Source organism: Carettochelys insculpta, chromosome 1, assembly GCF_033958435.1.
Source record: "Carettochelys insculpta isolate YL-2023 chromosome 1, ASM3395843v1, whole genome shotgun sequence".
Classification (NCBI taxonomy): Eukaryota; Metazoa; Chordata; order Testudines; family Carettochelyidae; genus Carettochelys; species Carettochelys insculpta.
Window position 1 is genome coordinate 231,733,335 of NC_134137.1, and position 15,806 is coordinate 231,749,140.

General features: G+C 47.8%; 1 protein-coding gene across 1 annotated transcript in view; it reads left to right on the forward strand.

The window, feature by feature from the left end:
* Positions 1-1,693: 1,693 nt before the first annotated feature.
* Positions 1,694-15,806, forward strand: part of C1S (complement C1s) — a 32,299-nt gene continuing 18,186 nt past the window's right edge. Inside the window, exon 1 of the mRNA XM_074983618.1 lies at positions 1,694-1,713. The gene's annotated coding sequence lies outside the window, so the exon portion shown is untranslated. The remainder of the gene's footprint in view (positions 1,714-15,806) is intronic.

Consider the following 15,806-nt stretch of genomic DNA (forward strand, 5'->3'; position numbering starts at 1 on the left):
GAAGTAATTCTTCCGCTCTACTCAGCACTGATTAGATCTCAGTTGGCTTACTGTATCCAGTTCTGGGCATCACATTTCAAGAAAGATGTGGAGAAATTGGAGAAGGTCAAGAGAAGAGCAACAAGAATTATGAAAATTCTAGAGAACATAATCTTTGAGGGAAGACTGAAAGAATTGGTCTTGTTTAGGTTAGAAAAGAGATGACTGAGAGGAGACATGATAGCAGTTTACAAGTACCTAAAAGAGTGTTACAAGGAGGAGTGAGAAAAATTGTTGTCACTGGCCTCTGAGGATAGGACAACAAGCAATGGGCTTAAACTGCAACAACGGAGGTTTAGGTTGGACATTAGGAAAAACTTTCTAACTGTGAGGATGGTTAAACACTGGAATGAATTGCCCAGGGAGGTGGTGGAATCTTCATCACTGGAGATATTTAAGAGAAGGTTAGATAGAAATTTATCAGGGATGGTCTAGACCAGGGGTGAGCAAACTTTTTACATCTGGCCCCACTTTTCATCCCGCAATTAGCAGGGGGCTCTCCCAACCTGTCTAATCTAATCCAAACCAATGGAAATGTCAGTTATATTCAAATGAAAACAAACTCTTTTGGCATGTGTAAGAAAATAAGTATGTAGCATGTAAAAACTTTATTAATGTGAACACACACACATAAAAACAGTAACCTATTGATGAATGAGCCTGAGACCCAGCAGCTGATCGTGCTGCACCCCCATATGAAATTTCACACTCCCCTGAGGGCAGGGGACTGGACTCAATGACCTCTTGACACCCCTTCCAGTTCAAGTGTTCTATGATTCTATGATATGATGAGAGCTCAGAAGAGATTTCCATATATGGGCAGGCAGGCAGGCAGACTTATGCAAATTTGCAATTCTTTTTTTCCCCTCACCATTTTGCAGAAGTAGTGGTTCTAAAACACCTCATGAGTATCAGGCTAGCTCCATGTAGATTGAACTCACAGATAGTTGAGTTCAGAGTTAGCAAAGTTTTTTTCAAAGTTGAAAAGATTATTATATGCAAATTTGTGTCATATTTCATATTTAATTAGTATCATGTTGATTTTTTTCTGAGGTGGGAGGGTTATATCTTGCTTTAAAGAAGACCACAGTGTTTAAAAATGCTCACGAGTAATTTGCTATATGTAGATTTAGCTCATGAATAATAAAGATGACAGAAATTGATATGTGCATCAATATCACAGGGGTGCAGGAGCTCTCCTAAGGTTAAAGCTTTGTCATAACATATGTATAGAAAGGGACCTTTTCATGTCCTCTAAAATCAGGGTTTTTTTTCCAGCAGAACACACCAGAACGGTATTCCAGCACCCTTTTTCCCACTGCTGCCATTTTGAAAGCCAGCTGGGTAGCTCCAAGCTGCACGTGGCTCATTAAGTAGCCATTTGCAGCTCCCACTGCTGCTGCTGCTCACTCCTCCTCCGGTTCCCTGCCTGCTGCACTGGAAGAGTAGAACACGATTTAATTGGTTTAATGGCTGGCAGGAGGGATACAGCCATTTAAACCAATGAAATTGAGTCCTGTTTTTTTCAGAATGGTATGGCGCTGGGAGCTGCCCCTGCTGTGCTGTATGTGTGGGGGGCCGAAGGGCTGGGGGGAGCTGTGCAGCTGCGATGAAGAAGAGACAGCAGCCAGCAAAGGAGCAGGGCGGGGGTAGCACATGGAGCTCCTGGGTAAGGTAAGTGAATCCTGGGTTTGAGGGGGCAGGTTTGGGGCTGTGAGGGGGTTAATCTTGGGGGCAGTTTGAGGGTGTTGGGGGGGTTAAGCCTGGGGAAGGTGTGGAGATGTGGGGGATTAAGCCTGGGGGCATAGGGGGCAGTTTGGGGCTGTGGAGAGCTCTGGCACCTTTTTTTTTTTCTAGGAAAAAAAAGCACTGTCTAAAATTAATGTGTTTAGTTGGCTTTCTTTTAAATGTGGCTCAGGAGGATGAAGAGTAGAATTAGTAATCCAGATCTGGAGTCATTTTAGCTGTTTTGGATAGTGTAATACTGGTCAAAATGTTCTCACTTTTATCTGAGTTTTATCACAGGTAATTCATGGCATCTGTTTAATCTTTGGGGGACTCAGACTGAGAACAGTATTTAAGAATATGTATTTTTCTGCATTATGGGTGCACCTAGATCTAATTAGAACTTTTCTTCAGTTGTGGGCCTCTACAAAATTCCAAATGGAGGTGTGGACCCCTTTGGAAATCTTAGACCACAGGATGAAAAGCACTGAGCTTAGAGGGTTTCCATTTCCACCAGTTTTAATGCTTTGTACACGTTCAACTCTCATAAGTGTACTTAAATCCAAATAGCTAGTTGGGTCGCTTTGAAACATGGTGTGACTGATGAGAGTACAGAGTAGCATTAGAGATAAAAAAACTGAGATCATTTGACCAAGGGTTTTTTAAGACATTGCCAGAAAAAAAAAAGTTTATCTCTACTGGCTTGTACGGAGAGGTACTAATGACTGGATGAATCACAGATGTTTTGATAGTTGTGAACTTCACCCTTTAAGTGACATAACTAAGGGTAAATTAATCACAATCCCAACTCAAGATGAAAGGAGTTTTCAAGTGCTTGGCTGGAGATGCTGCAATTTGTGAGTCATGGGTGGCAATTTGACTTTGAAGAGAATGTAAATGAAGAATTGTTAAGGAAACAGACACCTGAATAGTTCCTAAGAGGGGCAGTCATTAGGGGACAGAGGAGTGGGGCAACAGGGAAAGACGTTTGGGGCAGCAGCAAGGTGAGGGAAATAAATGGCAGGAAAGCAGAAGACTGCACCCACCAGCTCTGCCAGTGCACCCCAACCCCTGCACCCTGAGCTTTCCCTGTGTACACTGCTCCCTCTGAGTCCCAGCCACCTCAAAGCCCCAGCACTGCTAATGCATCCAGTAGCAGAGTTCCGCTTCATTAGATGCATGGGGGGAGGGTTCCAGAGGAGTATTTAAAGAGTGGGGTCCCAGTAAAAGGGAGGGCCAGAACTGACAAGGTCTATTCAGTCAGGGTGGAAATGGCCCATTATCAGTAGTATACATCAAGAGAGGAGAAAAAACAAGTCAGATCAGTCAGGGGGAATGTGGACCATTATCAGATTCTAATGTGGAGGTGTAGCACAGAGAAACTGCTTTAATCCTTGGTTGATGGAGTCAAATTTGCAAATGAATTGCAGCTCAGAGACAGACAGAGGTCTGTGGGTTTTTGGTATAGGGTGGTAATTATGTGACTGTCGCTTATCTGCACAGTAGCGTCCAGGAAGCGGATCTCTTGTGTGGACTGGTCTAGGCTAAGGTTGATGGTGGGGTGGAAACTGTTGAAATCACAGTGGAACTCTTCAAGAGCCTCCTTCCCATGGGTCCAGATGATGAAGATATCATCAATGTCATCAACACAAACCTGCACATGGCTGGACTTTACTAAAACAAGACAGGAGATTTACAGTGCACGTTTCTCTTCTCTACAGAAGAAAAAGGACCATAAATTATCTAAACTCCTACTTTCCACATGGGGCCACAATAGGGGTACCCTTAACTCACCCAGCAATATTGTGAAGCTATCCAATTACACACTGTCTGTCAGAAAAATCTGCCCTTTTTCAGGGACTCTCTTTCTGCCCCACCACCCCTACAAAGTTGATACAGTTCTGTGGTGATCTGGAAGTCTACTTTCGCCATCTCTAACTCAGAGAATACTTCCAACATGACACTGAACAGCGCACTGACCCACAGGTACCCTCCCACCTATGGTACAAGAAAAAGAATTCCTCATGGACTCCCCCGATGGTTGAAATGACAAACTGGACCTATACATAGAATGCTTCTGCTGAGGTGCACAGGCAGAAGTTGTGGAAAAGTGGCATCGCTTACCCCATAACCTCAGCCGTGCAGAATGCAACGCCATCAACAGCCTCAGAAACAACTCTGACGTTGTCATCCAAGAGGCCGACAAAGAAGGTGCTGTTGTCATCATGAATGGGACAGACTACCAAAAGGAGGCTGCCAGGCAACTCTCCAATACCAATACCACATTCTACAAGCCACTATCCCAGGATTCCACTGAGGAATACACAAAGAAACTTCAGCATCTGCTCAAGACCCTCCCTATAAAAACGCAAGAACAAATCTACACAGATACACCCCTTGAATCCAAACCAGGTTTATTTTACCTTCTACACAAGATCCACAAACCTGGGAATCCCGGACACCCCATCATCTCAGGCATTGGCACCCTCACCACAGGATTGTCTGGATGTGTGGACTCTCTACTGAGACCCTATGCTACCAGCACTCCCAGCTTTATTCGAGATACCACCGACTTCCTCAGAAAACTACAATTCATAGGTGACCTTCCTGAAAACACCATCCTGGGCACCATGGATGTAGAGGCCTTTTACACCAATATCCTGCATGAAGGTGGACGCCAAGCTGTGAGGAACATTATCCTTGATGAGACTGAGGCACAAATGGAGGTGGAGCTTTGTGACTTTGTCCTCACCCCCACCTATTTCAGATTTGAGGACAATTTATACCTTCAAATCAGTGGCACTGCTATGGGCACCCGCATGGCCCCACGGTACGCCAACATTTTTATGGGTGACCTAGAACAACGCTTCCTCAGTTCTCATTCCCTAGCGCCTGTCCTCTGCCTGTGCTACATTGATGACCTCTTCATCATGTGGCCCCATAGGAAGGAGGCTCTTGAAGAATTCCACCATGATTTCAACAGTTTCTACCCCACCATCAACCTTAGCCTGGACCAGTCCACACAAGAGATCAACTTCCTGGACGCTACTGTGCAGATAAGCGATAGCCACATAAATACCACCCAATACCGAAAACCCACGGACCGCTACGCTTATCTACACACCTCCAGGTTCCATCCAGAGCACACTACACAATATATTGTATTACAGCCAGGCACTAAGGTACAACCATATTTGCTCCGATCCGTCAGACAGAGACAAACACCTACAAGACCTTTACCAAGCTTTCCTCAAACTATAATACCCACCTAAGGAAGTGAAGAAACAGATTGACAGAGCCAGACGGGTACCCAGAAGCCACCTGCTACAAGACAGGCCTCGCAAGGAAAACAAGAGAACACCTCTGGCCATCACACACAGCCCCCAGGTAAAGCCTCTCCAGCGCATCATCAGTGATCTGCAACCCATCCTGGACAATGATCCTTCACTCTCACAGACCTTGGGAGGCAGGCCTGTCCTCACCTACAGACAGCCTGCCAACCTTACACAAATCTTCACCAGCCACTATAGACCACAACACAGTAACTCTAAGCTAGGAACCAATCCCTGCAACAAACCTTGCTGCCAACTCTGTTCACATATCTATACCAGCAATATCATCACAGGACCTAACATCAACCGATACCATCAGCGGCTTCTTTACCTGCACATCTACTAATATAATATATACCATCATCTGCCAGCAATACCCCACTGCAATTTACATTGGCCAAATTGGACAGTCTCTACATAAAAGAATAAATGGACATAAATCACACATCAGGAACAGCAACATACACAAACCTGTCAGAGAACATTTCAATCTCCCTGGACACTCAGTAGCAGATTTAAAAGTAGCAGTCTTACAACATAAAAGTTTCAAAAATAAAAGGGAGAGAGAAATATTTGAGCTGCAATTCATTTGCAAATGTGACTCCATCAGCCAAGGATTAAACACAGACTGGATGTGGCTGGTCCCTTACAAAAGCAGTTTCTCTGCGCTGGAAGTTCACACCTTAACATTAGAATCTGACAATGGGCCACATCCCTCCGACTGATCTGACTTGTTTTTCCTCCTCTCCTGATGTATACTGCTGATAATGGGCCATTTCCACCCTGACTGAATCGACCTTGTCAGCTCTGGCCCTCCCTTTTACTGGGACCCCACTCTTCAAATACTCCTCTGAAACCCACCCCCTATGCATCCAATGAAGCAGGTCTTTGCCCATGAAATGCTCCAAAATATTTGTTAGTCTATAAGGAGCCACAAGACTATGGTATCTGCACTGATATGGAGAAAAAAAAAGAAAAAGAAGAACGAAAACGCTTTTTGATGTTGCTTTCCAAAGGGAGGGGAGGAGAGAAGTGCACTATGTGAGGCTGACGAAACAAACCCAGAACCACCCCTGGCACTTCTTTGTCCCATCAGACACTTTGTCCCATCAGACTAACATGGCTACCTTTCTGATAATAGCAGAGTTGTAATTCACTGGGTGCCCTCTTGTGGCCAGAGGTGTTTCTGCATGTCCCTTCCTCTGGTCCCCACTTTCAGAGCTGATCCTGCCAAAATTCCTCTGATAGGGGTGTATCTATACTAGGAAATTAGGTCAAACTTGTTAAGTTCGATTTTGTAGCACTCAATTCTGTAAAGTCAAGGGTGCATGTCCACACTGGCACATGAAGTTGACAGAGTGCATCCCCATTAGGGCTGGCAGCTTCGACTTTGTCAGCAATGCATTGTGAGTATCTATCCCACAGTTCCTGCTGCCCCATTGCATTGTTGGTTTTTATCCCAGTGTCTGATGGGACAAAGAAGTGCCAGGGGTGGTTCTGGGTTTGTTTCGTCAGCCTCACATAGTGCACTTCTCTCCTCCCCTCCCTTTGGAAAGCAACATCAAAAAGCGTTTTCGTTCTTCTTTTTCTTTTTTTTTCTCCATATCAGTGCAGATGCCATTGCCAGGCGAGCATGGAATCTGTACCACTTTAAGCTGTTTTTGGCAAGTGTTATGAGCACCTCACACACTGTGCTGTGGTATGTACAGAGCCTAAGCTGCCATCAGAGTGATGAAGACGCTGAGGGGGACCTGGACATGTACATATGTGGAACACAGGAGAGGAGGAAAAGGGAGATGCTGGCTGCACTCGATGCTTTGTACACAGTGGAGCACCAGCTTTGGTGCCATGAAACAAGCTCAGACTGGTAGGACCGCATTGTTCTACAGGTATGGGGTGATAATCAGTGGCTATAAAACTTCTGTATGTAGTAAGGCCACTTTCATGGAACTTTGAGAATTGCTTCTCCACCCCAACCTCTGCCCCTGAAGTGCTTCAATACCAAAATGAGACCTGCTCTGACAGTTCAGAAGTGTGTATCAATAGCTCTGTGGACGCTTGCAACGCCAGACAGCTAATTGTCAGTGGGCAATCAGTTCGGAGTGGGCAGTTCTAAAGTGGGGACTTCTGTTATGCAGGTAGCCAAAGCAATCAATACCCTTCTGCTACGAATGATAGTGAGTGGGAGATGTGCAGGACACAGCAGATGGTTTTGCCACTGTGGACTTCCCTAACTGTGGCAGGGTGATAGATGGAATGCACATCTCTATCTTGTCACCAGACCACATTGCCACAGAGTACATAAACCACGAGGGGTATTTCTCCGTGCTGTTGCAGGCACTGGTGGATCATAAGGGTAATTTCACCAACATCAGTGCAGAATGGTGGGGATAAGGTGCATGATCTTTAGGATCCCTGGTCTATTCAGAAAGCTGCAGAATGGAACTTTCTTCCCAGACCAGAAGATGACCGTAGGAGATATGGAGATGCCAGTACAGTAAATTCTTGATTTTATGGACCCTGATTTAGCAGACTTTGGGAACAACAGACACCCCCCAGTGTTCCTGAAGTCTGCTGGGGTCTGTAAAATCCTAAATCCTCCCACTCCTTCTAAAAAAAAAAGGGTGACTTATAGCTGCTGCAGACTGCACTCCATATGCACCCCACCCCTGGTGGGAGGAGTGCGTGGTGGCTGCAGCGGCGGCTCCTGCAGGCTGCGAGGTGGCCCTCCATTGGTGCGTGGCGGGATGCCTCAAACCGCAGGCAGCAAGACAGCTGCAGCTGCATGTGGTGAGGCACCTTAGTCACACACAGTGGTTGCTTCAAGCTGCATGCAGCGAGGTGCCTCCAGCTACATGCAGCAAAACAGCTCCAGCCACATGCAGAGGTAGGGTCCCAGACGTGCAGTGAGATCTCAGCCAGGTCAGGGTCCAGCAGCAGCTCTGGTGGGTGGCAGGGGTTTTTTTGGTTTTGGTTTTTAGGATTTTTTTGTCTGTTTGTTGTTTGTTTTTTGGGTTTTTTTTTTTGAGGGGGAAGGGATTGGGGCTGTGGGGGGCAGTAAACCCTCACATTTAATGGACTTTTGGGAATAATGGACACCCCTCCCCTGATTAGTCTGTTAAATGGAGGGTTTACTGTAGTGATACTGGCTGATCCAGCCTACCGTCTGCTCCCTTGGCTCATGAAGCCATACACAGGCGACCTGGACTGCAGTAAGGAGCAGTTCAAGTGCAGGCTGAGGGAGTGCAGAATGGTAGTAGAATGTGCATTTTGAATTTAAAAATCAGGTTCAAGGAGTGTCTTTACTAAGTTAGACCTCAGCAAAAGCAACATTTCTCTCATGGTGGCAGCCTGCTGTGTGCTCCATAACTTATGTGAGAGCAAGGGGAAAAATTTCGTGCCAGGCTGGAAAGCTGAGGCAGAAAACCCGGCCAGTAACTATGCGCAGGCGGACACCAGGGCAATAAGGAGAGCACAGCAAGGGGCAGTGCCAATCAGGGAGGCTTTGAAAAACAGCTTTATGAATGACCATACAGTGACATGACAGTCATTCTGTTGCTCTTAAGGAGGTGCCCCATGCATGATGTGTGCTGGCCTATAAATCCTGTGACCCCCTTCTCCCCATGCAATACACTAATAAAGACTGTTTTTGGGAGCTCAATCATTTTTATTTTGGTGACAATAAAGGAGTTCATGGCAGGGGCTTTGGGGGTTGGTAAGTGAGGGCAAGAGGCGTTTTACAATCACAAGTGGGGAAAGGTCAGACTTCTGCTCTCAGAATGTCCCTGGAAGTGGAATGCAATGCTGCACTTGACTCCCACACCCACCTCATTCTGGGGTGCCAGTGGTGGGAGGTTAGGGAATATGGTGAGGAGGGCACGTAGTTCATCATGGTCTGCAGTGGGGATCTGTGCTTTTATACCAGGCACCTCAGGTGCTCCGTTTGCTCCACCATCAGCTTCAACATCTCCTCCTGTGTCTGGACTTCACATTCTCTGAGCGCTTTCTTCTCCTCACAATCCTATCATCTCTCCTCCAGCGTGGTTCTACTCCACACATTTACCTGCACTGGCCATGCAGGAGGCTTCCATGTGCTCCTGTGTTTTCTCATTCAGATGTGTGCCCATCTGGCAGTGGGGGATGGGGGGAAGTCAGCAGTGGTCAATGAGCCCACTGTTGCACACACTGCAGCAAAACATAAGAGAAGACCAGACATTAAGGAGATATATTTACTGTAAAGTAGATACATTTTACAACACTGAAGGGCCAAGATCCTGATAATGTACTATACCAGATTCTGGCCACAGTCTTTGTTCAGAATCTTTAACATAAGCCTACACAAAGGAGGCATGACGGTCTGGGGCCTAATTGAACAAGGCATGGCACAGATAGTAAAACAAGCCTTTGTTTGTATAAATAGGCATAAAACAAGACCTTAGAAAGTATAACCTTGGGTGTGAAAGCAATAATTGGGACTTCTCTTGCATTATAGCTCCATAATTCATTGAAGAAGGCCTGGAAGTCTGCACTCCAGTTGAGAGAGATAGCAGTTCCTCAAATAACAGCCTAAGTTCAGGAAAAGGTCTAAGACGTCAGCTTGAGTGATGGTGTCTGCCCTTCACAGATGTCAATCTGAGCCCAGAAAGAGGTAGAATTGATAATTATTGCCAATGTATACAGTAAGGGCTCAGAGTACGTGAACGCAGAGTACGCGACCCCGCTCTTATGCGTCTGACCCCAATTCCTATAGTAAACCCTGTACCGTGATTTCCAGTTGTGCTTAACTTGCTCCCCCCTGCCCTGGCTCAACCCCCACTCAGCTCTGCACAGCCCCAGCTCAGCCCGCCACCTCCATTCACCACCTGTGCATAGATCCTGTTCACCCCTCACCCCCACCTCTGGCTCTAGCTCACCATCCCTTAGGTGCAGCTTCAGCTCAACCTCCCCGAGCCAGGTTCAGACCCCCTGCTGGCTCACCACCCATGCACAGCTCCAGCTCACTGCCCACACCTGGCTCTGGCTTACTACCACTCACACGTGGCTCCAGCTCACCCCCCGCCCCAGTTTAAACCACCCACGTGCGGCTCTGATTCAAGCTGCCTGTCCACTCCATGCAGCTCTGATGCAACCCCCTGCCAGCTCACAATGTACGCATGGCGCTGCTTCAAGCTGCCTGCCCACCCCCGCCACCCCGCGCGGCGGTTCAACCCCCTACCGGCTCATCACCCATGCACAGCTCTGGTTCTTGCTCAACCCTCTGCACCCCTGGCCCGACTCACCACCTGAGCAGGGCTCCAGCTCACCGTGTGCACTCAACTCCACCCCTCACCCCCCTGCAGCCCTAACCCACCCCAGGCTTAGCCTTCCCATGGCCCCAACCCACCGCCAGGCTTCCCCATCCCCAACTGCCACCCCCACGCCAGGACTTATCTTTCTGCTGCTTCCCTGGCTGCAGAACATGTGTTCTTCCAGGGGAAAACACAGACACTACTTATGTGAAATCCAGGTTTGCACGAGGGCATGTGGAATGGAGCCCTCGCGTACGCTGTTTTTCAGGGATGGGGTACATGCATTGGATGGGAGTCAGAGGATCTGTCCCTCAGGAAAAAACTATGAACTATCAGCGTTTTGGGACCAAAACTCTGTTTTTCTCTCATTGACCTTGCCACAAACTGCATCCTCCCAAGCAATGTGAAACACAACCAGGAAGCCCATTCCTTTGTAACGTAGTTGCCCTTTGCTCGAGGCACTGCCTGAGAGTCAGGGGAGGTAACAGCAATAGAAATGTTTGTATTTCAGGCACTGAAGGCTTCAGGGAGATGTTTGCAGGAGCAGAGTGCAAATGGACTGGGGCATGAATAAGGAGGTGTGTTGACACAGGGCTGGTGGAGTCCAGCTGATGTGAGTGTAGTGAGCTGGGCCAGTGTGACGCCACCCCCCAATTATCTGATAAAAATCCTAAAAATCCACATTTTTCCATGATTACAATGGTGAACTTTAGTTTCCCTATATATATATATATATATATATATTGGCCCCGAACAGCCCCCGAATGGCAACATCAGTTGTCTGGCATTTGTGGGTGTTTGGGGGCTGGAGCACTCACTGGGAACAGCTGGAGGCCCAGTTCTCAGCAGCTTCTTCACTGTCCTCTCAGATCACTTGGAGCACCACAAATAGCTTGTTTGCAGCTTTCAAGCTCATTGAGGAAGGGGGAGGAGCAGGGACAGGGTGGCACTTGCGGGGAGAGACAAGGTGGAGCTCTGCAGCCGGTAGCAGAGGCTGGAAGCTCTGCTCCACAGTCATGGAGCTCCGCCCGTGGGAGAAGAACTGAACTCCCAGCCCCCACCTTTGGGACGCCACAGCCGGCCTGCCTCTTCCCCCAAGCGCCGCCCCCATTTTTGCTTCATCAATGCCAGCCCTCCTGGGGCTACCAGAGCAGAGCCCATAATCAATGGCAGCAGAGGGGCTGGCATTGAGTTCCCCTTGTTTGACAAATTCCCTGGTTCAAGACCACTCAGGTCCTGAGGATACTGGACCAAGGAAGCTGAAAACATACATGTCTATGTATCAGTCAAACACAACATTTTATCAGTTGACCACAAGGTTTTACAACTTTCAGGCAAGTCTGAAGCCTACCAATGCCACCAATCATTATAATAAAATCAAATTAATATAATTGCCATTTGTATTTCTTACATACACCAAATATTTCTCTGTATTCTATATTTGCAGAGCATTGGAGGGGAGGGTGGGTGTTAAAGAAAAAAGCTGGCTGCTCCAGTCACAGCACCTTGTTTCTTTAGTGATGATGATCCTGCAGTTTCTGCTCCTTGTGTTCATTTCTTTTCAGTCAGTTCATGTGCTTTACAAGTACCTGCCTCGGCATGTAAACTACAGCACTGCTGAGTAGAGTATAGAACAGCAGATTATCAGCAGCGTGAAATTTGTCCTTGTCAAACTCAGTGACATGATCTCTAGGGTGATTTTAAACTCTAATTCTGCACTGCACAGGCTGAAGTAGAATCTGAGATGCATTAAAAAATGAACCCCTATATGCCATCAAGTAACCTCAACAGCCGGAAGCAGTTCATTGGGGTATGTTTAGCTATGTACATTTAAAACACATTCAGAAATCAACCACAAGAGGGGGAGCTTGCACGCACTGAAGAGGTGACATTGGTACTTTCAGTACAATCGAATTAATAGTTAATATGTTTTTATTTGTTCACAAAATGTAAGAATTAAAGATTCTCTATAAAAATGGAAATCCTGCATTTTTCTGTGGTAAATGGATTTCCATGATACAGATCATCACAATCTATAGGCCTCAAAACTAGGCCTACAAGGGTCATAGGAACAGCCCTAGTCTAGCTCTTCACCTAGCAGCCTGCTAGTGAGGGCTTACCTGAGACCTATGAAGCCCAGCTACAGTGGGAGGCCCATCACTGAAGTCTGATTGGCAAAGTGCCAGAGCAGGTGTTTGGCCCAGGAGCCCTTCTTAAGCCAGCTGCAGGCACAAGAAGCTGCCTCACAGCTGGACTCCTCACTGTGCTGGACTTGCCCGCCTAAACTCGATTTCCCAGGATCTGATGTTTGGTTCCGGACCTGCAGTTTGTCTTCTGCTATCAGGCCTGCTGGCGGTGGAAAAGGGGCAACTGCTGCAGGACCTGGGGATTCAAAATTTGACCTTGACGAACTCAAGGCCCAGGGCTCCTGGCTTCTGTCACTACTACTGTAGCAATGGTCAGAGGAGCTCCGCAGTCACTGCCAGGGCCCCACACAGTGTGCTCTGGGTGCTGCTGAGGGCCACTCAGGGGCAGTGCTGTGCATTCTGGATGGTGCTGAGGGCTGCCTAGAGGAGGCTAGTCCACCCTCACTTGCACTCAAGGCCCTGTCCCTTCTGAGGGCACAGTGCTGAGTTCCCCCGACCTCCACCTTACCCAGGGCCCAGTGAGGCTGTCAGCTTCACCGTCTGCCACTGACCCCTCAGTACCCTAATCCGACCTGAATCTAGTTACTAGCTTGTAGTCCTGACGCTTTGTTTTCTTCTTTTGCCCTGCCACCATCACGGCTAGCTCACTCTTGACTCCTGTGTCATGACAGTGGTCTCTGGCTCCGGCTGCCAAACGTGGACACCCAAGCCTAACAGGACACACAAATCCTACAGGACCAAGCCCTGTGCAAGAAGGATGGACCAACACAGCCACGAGTAGCACTAACCTGACCCTCTGCCTCCAGGTGGATTATCACCTGCTGCAGTCCAAACTGAACAGCTGACCTCAGACAACGAGCAGCTGTAGGAGCAAGTGAGGCAGCTCGGCGCTGAGAAGACTGCTGTAAACACATCGGGTGCATCTACACTTGCATTCCTCTTTCAAAAGAGGTATGCAAATGAGACGAATTAAAAATGCAAATAAGGTGCAAATTTGTATATTTGACATCTCATTTGCATATTCTAATTTCAAAAGAGCTTCTTTCAAAAGAAGAAAGCCAGTGTAGATGCTGCCCTTTTGAAATTAAGCCCCATCTTCGAAAGAATCCTTCTTCCCATTAAATAAAGGGAAGAAGGATTCTTTCAAAGATGGGGTTTACTTTCAAAAGAGCAGCGTCTACACTGGCTTTCTTCTTTCAAAAGAAGCTCTTTCGAAATTAGAATATGCAAATGAGGTGTCAAATATGCAGTTTTAACCTCTTTTGCATTTTCAATTTACCTCATTTGCATACCTCTTTCAAAAGAGGAATGCAAGTGTAGGCGCACCCATCATTTTGCATCTTGTCCAAAACAGGGACCTGCAATTGCCTTGCCCCAGTGGTTCAGTGGGAATTGCTAGCCGTTCTGGGGTGTTGTGAAACAATGCTTCCTCCTGCTTCTGATGGAGCCTCACCTCTAGGCCTCTGACTTGGCCCAGGTGGCCGTGGCAAGCAGGCTGCTGGGAGGAGAAGTGCTAGTAGAGTGGACCTCCCTACTGTTGGCTGGCCATAGCTTGGCGCTGTCAAACTAGACTGCCTTTTGTCAGTTCGTGCCAGCCACCCGTGTGCCCCACACGGAGCTCAGGCTGTTGAAGCTAGGCCCAGAGGACTCTGGCAGGAATGAAGCACAGTGGCCTCCTAGGCAGCACGTTTCTTCCTCTGCCATCTCTCAGTGGGCACAGGGTGGAATGAAGGAGCACAGGGGTCGAAGTTCTGGAGCGGCTTGCGGGAAGTGATCAGAAATGAACTTGCCGGCATAGAGGCACCCTAGATACCAGCGTTGGCTCTCATTTTTTCCACCCATGGGCAGAATAAGTTCTGTTATGTGCACCGAGGCACGTGTGGATGTGCCCCATCAATCGAAATGCATGCTGCCCACTGTGGCTGGCTGTGGGTGCTCTGGTAGTCAGCTGGGCAGCACCTGAATCTCTCCTGGGGGGGCTGCCAGAGTGCTCCACTTCCAGGAAAGACTGCAACATCCCCTTGAGGATTGCACAATCTGCACTGGTGTTTGTCTGCAAGAACAAAGGGAGGAGAAAACATGATTCTTGGAATCTCCCCTCAAGCATACCATGACCTCAGCATCTCTACTGCCAGCTGAATCTATGCAAGCTGATCTGGCTTGTCAGGGGCTGACACCCAGCTGTCAGCACCACCTGGGCTTTGCTGCAATGAGCCTGGCCACACCAAATGGGTCTGCCCTGTACAAACGCCGTGGTGCTTGGGGAAACAAGCCATCCCAGGTTTGGTGTGGGGAAAACCAACCTGGCCCTTTTGAGAAGAGAACTTCCCCATTCTCTAGGTCTGAGCTCCATTTAGGGGCTCTTCGTTTGCAGGTACCTGTCCAGCTGCATGTGTGGGGGGATCCCTAGCGGATTCTGCTTCCACAGGTTTTCAGTAATTCAGGAGGAACAGAATATTCCACTGCATAGGCCCTACGGAGACCCTTGCTCTGCAAAGCCATGCCTGCCATGACTGAAGCTCCTGATGGTTCCCAGCTGTCTTCGGGGTCGGTTGTGGAGAAGACTGTTCCCCTGGAGTCCATTATTCTTGGACACAGAGAAATAATGCAACTGGGCATGATCCCTTCCCCATGTATTCCCCTAATCCTTGACGTCCTCTCTGACCCTTCATGACTTCTCATTCATTGGCAAGGGAGAAGACCACTTTCCTCTCAGAATTTGCTGACAGCATGGCCTGGGACCAGCACACATTGCACTAGACCCAAGAAGGCTCAAGTAGGCATAATTGCTTGCACTGAACACAGCTAAACAATGCAAACAAAACAAAGCAATAAAGAAATGCTAACTACTGGGATGCGTGCTAACTACTTACGTAAAAGGTAATGCATGAAAGTCACTGACTATGCAAAGACAAAGCCACAAGAGAGACCTGCATGGGAAAGCCAAGTCAGGCCATGAGGGTGAGAAGGAAATGAGGGAATTTGGAGAGATGTTGCCTTTATGCAGGGTATGAAAGGATGGAGATATGCCTGTTTCATGCAACTGGAAGGGACTTTCAGAGGTCCTCCGGTCCAGTCCCCTGTCCTCACAGCAGGACATATCACCATCCTTAACAGATTATTTTTAAGTGTATTTGCCCCAGTTCCTTGAGTGGCCCCCTTAAGGGTTGGGCTCACAACATGAGGTTAGCAGGCCAATGTGCAAACCACTGAGCTGTCCCTCGTCTCCTCTTTTATGGCTTACTGTGGTGTGTGTGTTTGTTGGGGGGAGGGGC